The following is a 7,176-nucleotide window of genomic DNA, read 5'->3' as shown; positions in this document are numbered from 1 at the left end:
TCCTTCAGCTCCAGGGCTGTCATGTACCTCCATGTGTTTTGTCATCAGGAATGTCTCACCAGGAATGAGCATATATCCTGCCTCCAGCAAGCTATTTATCTTCTTAGGGCCTCCAAAATAAGTCATCAATCTGTGACCTGATTTGCAGACTAAACTCCACCCATTCACTTTTAAGTCTCAAATTGACAACACATTATGTAACTACCACAATGAATAAGAAAATTAATATCAGTTATCTTTAATTTAAAGTTGTTTCTATTTTTGATTTTCTTATCATGGTATTTACACGATTTGGTGTCAACTTTTAAAATAAGAATGAAGGGGTGGAGTCTACACTGTCAATCAGGTCATAGACTGGTGATCCTTCCTTGTGGGCATGGCCTACTCATGCAGATTCTGAGACTTCTGCTCTTCCCCCCTGGAGGTGCCAAACTCTCTCTCTCTGCTTCACCTGCCTGTTGACAAGCCACATGGAGCCACGATGGTGGCAGCCAGAGCCCTGGAGATGCTTCCACCACCACTGGATCCATAAGACTTTTCAGCCACTGACCTGTGATCGTCCTGCATTTGGCATCATTGCATGTGTTGCATTAGTCTGAAAAGGAATTTATAGACTAATATCGGGCATATGGGCAAATATCAGACTTATGGACTTGATCTGGACTGGGCTGAGATGTTTTCTTAATATACAATTGCTCTTTGATGAAAACTCTCTCTTACACATAAATGAGTGACTTTGGATTTGTTTCTCCAGTCCACCCAAACCAACACTCTTATCCATTAACCCAAATATTAACCACGCACAAAAAAACTTGACTTGACTGGAACTTCAAAAGCCACCATAACATTGCTCTGCAACAATGTGCCTTTGTTTTATCCTGACAGATCTGATGTTGGCAAACCATTTCCTCCTAATTTAAATCTTAAGAAGCCTCATGGTTACAGACAGGGGTATAGGAGGTCAAACTATTAGAAGCTAGTACAGAAGTAAACAGATATAACTTATCTCATTAAAAGGGGAAGACAGAATTCAATTACTTTTTATGTTTAGCCAATGGTTGACCTGCATTTTCACCTCTTAAGGCCTTCTACTCTAATAAAGAATCACTGTCTCATAAACACATATGGACAATTCTACTTTGTTTTATAGCATTGCTATGAGTGGGAATCGACTCAATGACAGTGAGTTTAAATTGAGTTTCACTTCATAGTCATAGTTTCTCAAAAAAAATAATAATAACCCCAAATTCACTGACATCGAGTCAATTATAACTCATAGCAATCTTATAGGAAAAGCAAGGATATTCCTTTGGGGACTAAGGTACACCTGACTCAAGCCATGGTATTGTCAATTGTCTCATATACATGTGAAATTTGGACATAACTTAAGAAAAATTGAACAAAAATCAATATTTTTGAACTATGCCATTGGTGAAGTACCATGAATTCCAAAAAGAACAAACATATCTGTCCTTGAAGAAATAAATCCAGAATGCTCCATAGAGACCAGGACTAAGAATAGTAATAATGAACTAGAATATTTAAAGCCCATCTTACTTTCCACAATTCAAAATTTACAAAGATACTACTTTTACTCCTTCTAGTGACATGGCTAAAATAATTCTAAGTATAATTCTGACACCTCTTGATAGTTTATAGTGTGAGTATAATTTTCAATTTCTCTCCAATTTGATATGTAAAAATAACACTAGAATATTTAGAACATTTTACTCATAAAATCCTAAAATGTTCTTCATATCTTTATTTATCATTTAAAACATGTGACCATTTGGCATGTACAAATAAATCATACCAACTTCTTTAGCAAACACAGTGCCCATCTAAATCTCAGGATTTAAATATTTTCTATCTGTGCTCATCTCCCAGATTCTATGGATTTTGTTCCTCAGGTTTCATATCTTAAATTTTGGGGTTTGACCATTGACACTGGAGCCTCTTCACCTATATGGAGAATCAGGTATGCTTCAACCCCAGCACAGCGTGTAAGAAATGACTGAGTATGTGGACTACAAAATCCAACCCCTGCACTTAAGAGGGAACATACAAATGTCTTTATACTACACTGTTCTCTGCAGGATCAGAATGAATATTCAACATCATTTAAATTTTCATCTGACCACGGCTTCTTATTAATTCCATTCTGACTTCCCCCTTATATGATGATGCTTCAAAAAGTTGATTAAAAATTCAATGATTTGTAATTCCATTTTTCCATAAACTCTTGGAAAGTCCGTATACTTAATAGTTCCTCTTTGGAATACCGCTTCAATTTGTCACTTTTATTTGGATAGATTGTTAATTTCTGCTTCTAGGAGAATCCTTCTAGGTTATGTAGAGGATATTTGTGCTAGTCTGGGTTGACCGGATAAAAAAAATCCAGAGACACTGATATGTGTGTAAGAGAGAGCTTTATATCAAAGAGTAATTGTATATTGAGAAAACATCCTAGCCCAGTCCAGATCAGGTCCATAAGTCTAATATTAGCCCATGTGTCTGATACCAGTCTATAAAGTCCTCTTTCTGAGGAATGCAGGAAAACCAACGGCCAGTGGATGGGAAGTCTTATGGATCCAATGGTAGTGGAAGCATCTTTGTACTGGAGTGGGTCTCCATATGGCTCCTCTAGCTCAGGGCTTTCACTCTATCAGCTTGGCTCCATGTGTCTTATCAGCAGGAAGACAAAGCAGAGAGGTCTGGCCTCCAGTGACTTATTTATCTCTTTAATGCCTCCAAATGAGATCATCAAGCTATGACCAGATTGACAGGCTAGACTCCATGCTTTCACAAGTTGACAGGAGATTATGTAACTGCCACATATTGAGTGACATCTCTGAATCAGGTAGGTAGAAAAATAATCAAGGCAAATTAGAGTACATCTTCAAATTGATAATTTCAAATGATATAAAAACATAACCAAATAAACAGAGGAACAAAAACAGTAAAATAAATGAACATATATTTAGATTTTTATTATTTGACACACATAATATTGAATTAAAAAAAAGAAAAAGAAAAAGCCGTGATCTGAATCTCCAGTAGAAATATGAGGGTAAGTAAAAAAAAATAGTTTTTGTACTAGTATCCCAGTTAATACATGAATAAGTTTATTTTAACTAAAACATGTTTACACATATCTCTATTATCAGTTAATAACTAAAGACAGGATCTATCAGTTACAAGCTTGTTTTACTCTTATTAGGTTACTGAGTAGCTATGAGTTAGGCTGTGATCCCCATGTAGTTCAAAACCACCAGTGGCTCTGAGGGAGAAAGACTGGGATTTCTACTCCATAAACACTTATTATCGCAGAAATTCACATGGGGTTTCTGTGAGTCAGCACTGACTTCATGGCATTGAGTTTGATTTTGATTCAATGAAAGGATACTTCTGCCATAGGGGGAAAATATTTTGAGTTTAGGACTAATATCAAATATTTAACAAATATCAATTCAATATTTTCCCCAATTATTGAAGTTTTCAACAAATTTATTTGAATGCCACCCCACTTAAAACCACAGTTTTTAGATGGATAAAGTATGATAGGAAGGCTCATAAAATTTCAAAGAAGACCCCAGAGAAGGAAAACTGTGTTAAGCTTGGTTAGCTAAAAATGCAAATCCAATGACAGTCATAAACACAAAGAACAGGCTTTATGTCAATAATTAATTATTATATAAAGAAGGCATTCAAGCCCAGTCCAACTCCAGTCTATAAGTCCTATAAGTCCCTCTTCCGACTCATGTAGCTAATGCCGAAAGTGAAGTGGGAGGCAGGGAGATCACAGGCTGGTGGGTGCAGACAAGAAAGGATTCAAGATCCATATCAAAATGGCAGGACAGAAGCAATTCTCAGGATCTGGTAGCCCACATGGGGCCAACCCTTGAGGCAGAGTTCACGCAGGCACAAGTTTGAAGAGGCAGAGGGACAGGCAGTTCCCAGAGTCCTTCACTCTCATACAAAAGGCCACACCTCCAAGCTACCACTCAATTGACAGGTTTGACCACACCTAACTATGAGTGTTTAGATCATATAAAAATCATCCAATAACCACATGGGTCGTCAAACTAGTTGAATAAATAAAGAAGAATGTGGCTGCAGTCCAGAAATTAGTGGAGATTAAAAAACATCATTGATGTGATAGTTAGTGAAGTTGGGACCTTACATGTATGCCATTGTCTTTCTTTCTTTCTTTTTTTTTTTCACTGTGCAACCCGCTTCAGTGCCTGAAGCCCACGGGGTAAAGCCAGGCAATGGTTCAGGGTTACAGTTTGCTTTGGCATGGGGCACTGTGAGAGGCTCATGGGATGAGACCTGCCATCAATCCAAACCCATGAACCATGTATGCCATTTTCAATTTTAAGCAAACATCTTGACTTCAGCAAGTTTTGTCTGAATTGGTACCAAAAGTACTGCATAAAGATCAGCTAGCTAAAAAAACAAACAAAACTAAACACTATTTCCATAAGTCTTTAAATAAAATCAAACACATTGAAGACAGTTTTATGGGACAAACGTTAACTCAGAGCAAGTCTTGGACGTATCCATGCACTCTCAAGAACAAGGTCCAATCACAACAGTGGACTGTGAGGAGATCTACTGTGCAGAATTCATTCAAGGCATAAAAAGCTATGAAGGTAAAAGTTCAGAAGGTTATACAATTTTTTTTTAATTACAAAGGGATTATCCTGATGGGTTTTCTTGAAGGACACGGGTATAATGGAGGCTTCTTAAGAAAAAGTTTTAAGGAGATAAAAAAACTGCATTGATTGGTACATGAAAGATGTGCTGTGATATTTTTCTATACCTACTCTTCCTTTAAGGATAGTAAGGACTTCCCTAAAATAATTTTGTTGGGGAATGAAGAAATTTCCAGGGAGCCAAGTCTGCTGACCTCCTCTGGCTACACAGCAGGAAAGATAATTCAATTATTGAGCATCCCAAAGCCAATTGCTACAAGGAAGAGTTCTGACATGACCCTAACTTTCTACTTTTTTTTAAAACTGTGCTCTGCATTCTCACCAATTGTCTGTCAGCCATATTGTGCTGGCTTATGTTGTGTTCTTATTCTAGAAACCACATCTCCAGAAAGCACTCACTCATTTCTATCCAGAAACTTAGAGGACAGCTACTGGCCAACTGACTGGAAGAGATCCATATTTATATGCATTCTAACAGAGCTTCTAATAACAGAGTGCAGAAATTATGAAACTATATCATTAACATTATATTCAAGTAAAGTTTTACTGAAAATAATTCAACAACAATTGTAGAGATATATCCAAAAGAAGCCTGCAGAAATTTAATCTGGATTCAGTAGAGGACTTGGCATGGGAGATATCATTCCTTATGTCAAATGGATCTTTACTGAAATCAGAGAATACAAGAGATACATTATTTGTGTTTCATTGACTAGATAAAGATATTTGACCATATAGAACTTAACAAACTACGTATAACACTGAAAAGGACGGGAATTCCAAACACTTTATTGAGCACATGTGAAAACTGAATGAAAATCAAGAGGCAATTGGTTGGCCAAAACAAGGGACTTTTTCTTGATTTAAAATGAGGAAAGGTTGTGACAATGTTATAGACTTTCACTATACTTATTCAATTTGCATAGTGAGCAAATAATAATAGAAGTTGGACAATATACATCATGATTGAAGGAACGCCTATTAACACTCTGTGATATGCAGATGATACAAACTTGCTGATGAAATTCAGAGTTAATCCTTCAATGTGTGGATTACAACTCAATACAAAGAAAACCAAAGTACTAAAAACTGAACCAACAGACCGTATCATGACAAACAAAAGAGAAATGAATTAAGCTGTCAAGATTTTCATTTTGCTTGGATCCACACTCAGTGCTCTCAACAAATCAAGAAATCAAACACTGTACTGCATTGAGAAAGTGTTACACAAAAATGTCTTTAAAGTATTGAAGTGCAAGGATGTCATTTTGAGGGCAAAATTTCACCTGAATCAAGCCATAATGTTTTCAGTCAACTCATATATATGTGAAAGCTGGACAATGAATAAAGAAGACTGCAGAAGAATTAATGAATTTGCTTTATGTTGTTGGTCAGGAATAATGAAAGAATCATAGCCTGCCAGAAGAACAACAGCAAAAGTTTGTTCATAAATAGTACAACCAGATTGTTTTAGAAGTGAGCAGAGGGAGATTTTGTGTCATGCATTGTGGACATGTTATCAGTCCCTGGCAAAAAGACATCTTGCTTGGTAGAGGGTCAACAAAAAAGTGGAAGACTCTCAAGTCTTCCATTGACACGGTGACAATGAGCACAAATATGAATATAACAACAATTTTGAGGATGAGGCAGGCTTGGGCAGTCATATTATTTTGTACACAGGGTCACTGTGAGTTAAAACCAACAACAGCAATATTCTGACACAAATTCTTCTTCCCAAGGTATTTCTGCTTTTCCACTTGGTTTGAAAAATTTTGCAATGACAACTAGTTCACAGTCAATAGTCACCAGTTGTGGGAGAAAATTTATTAGCTGAGTTATGTAAGTGACTACCACAAATCAGTATAAAAAATATTAGGAATGCAGTCCTTTTATCCTCAGCAGTTCATTTTCTTTGTCCTGCCAGCAGGCATGCATCTCTTTGCTCCTCAGGCTCTGTGTCTCACCTCCCCTTGACCGGTGCCCTGCTAAGGCAGTTAACAAAGATCCTTTGGCACGTACAACCCAAATGATAGCTCATTCTGCAAGCCAGCCTCCTGCCTGGAGGTCCTTAGCAATATTTTTCCCAGGGGCAGGCAAAGACACTGCTCCATCTTATGGGCTGATGCTGTGGTCTCTGGTGCCTCTGCAATTTCCACCACCTTGGGTAGGGATATCATATGCACTCAGCTGGTGCTTTTTAAAAATTGATAGTTGCACGATTCCTCTACTTACTTCTGAAATGGCCCTCTGTGTATCCACTGAAGTAGCAATTGGTCCATTCTCTGAGTTAGAGTCTTCTATACCTTGTTTTCATGGTCACCCAATCAGTTGGTGGGATATATAAAGATTATGGTAGAGTAGTCATACCAAGTAATTTAACTCCAACACAGTAACCTTAATACATCCAACCAGAGCCTTGCTTTGCCTTGTCAGATTTCTTTTTGTCCTTAAAATTAAA

At 37.2% G+C, this 7,176-nt stretch overlaps 1 non-coding gene across 1 annotated transcript; it reads right to left on the bottom strand.

Annotated features, from left to right (window-relative positions):
* Positions 1-4,221: 4,221 nt before the first annotated feature.
* On the bottom strand, positions 4,222-4,355 carry LOC115873642. Its single transcript, XR_004048532.1, has one exon. It is a non-coding gene; the product is annotated as a small nucleolar RNA SNORA42/SNORA80 family (small nucleolar RNA).
* Between the last annotated feature and the right edge of the window lie 2,821 nt (positions 4,356-7,176).

Source organism: Echinops telfairi, unplaced genomic scaffold (genome assembly GCF_000313985.2).
Source record: "Echinops telfairi isolate 266 unplaced genomic scaffold, ASM31398v2 ScPeMD7_7469;HRSCAF=8507_0, whole genome shotgun sequence".
NCBI lineage: Eukaryota > Metazoa > Chordata > Mammalia > Afrosoricida > Tenrecidae > Echinops > Echinops telfairi.
Note: the sequence above shows the minus strand (reverse complement) of the source record. Positions and strands in the feature narration are given on the sequence as shown.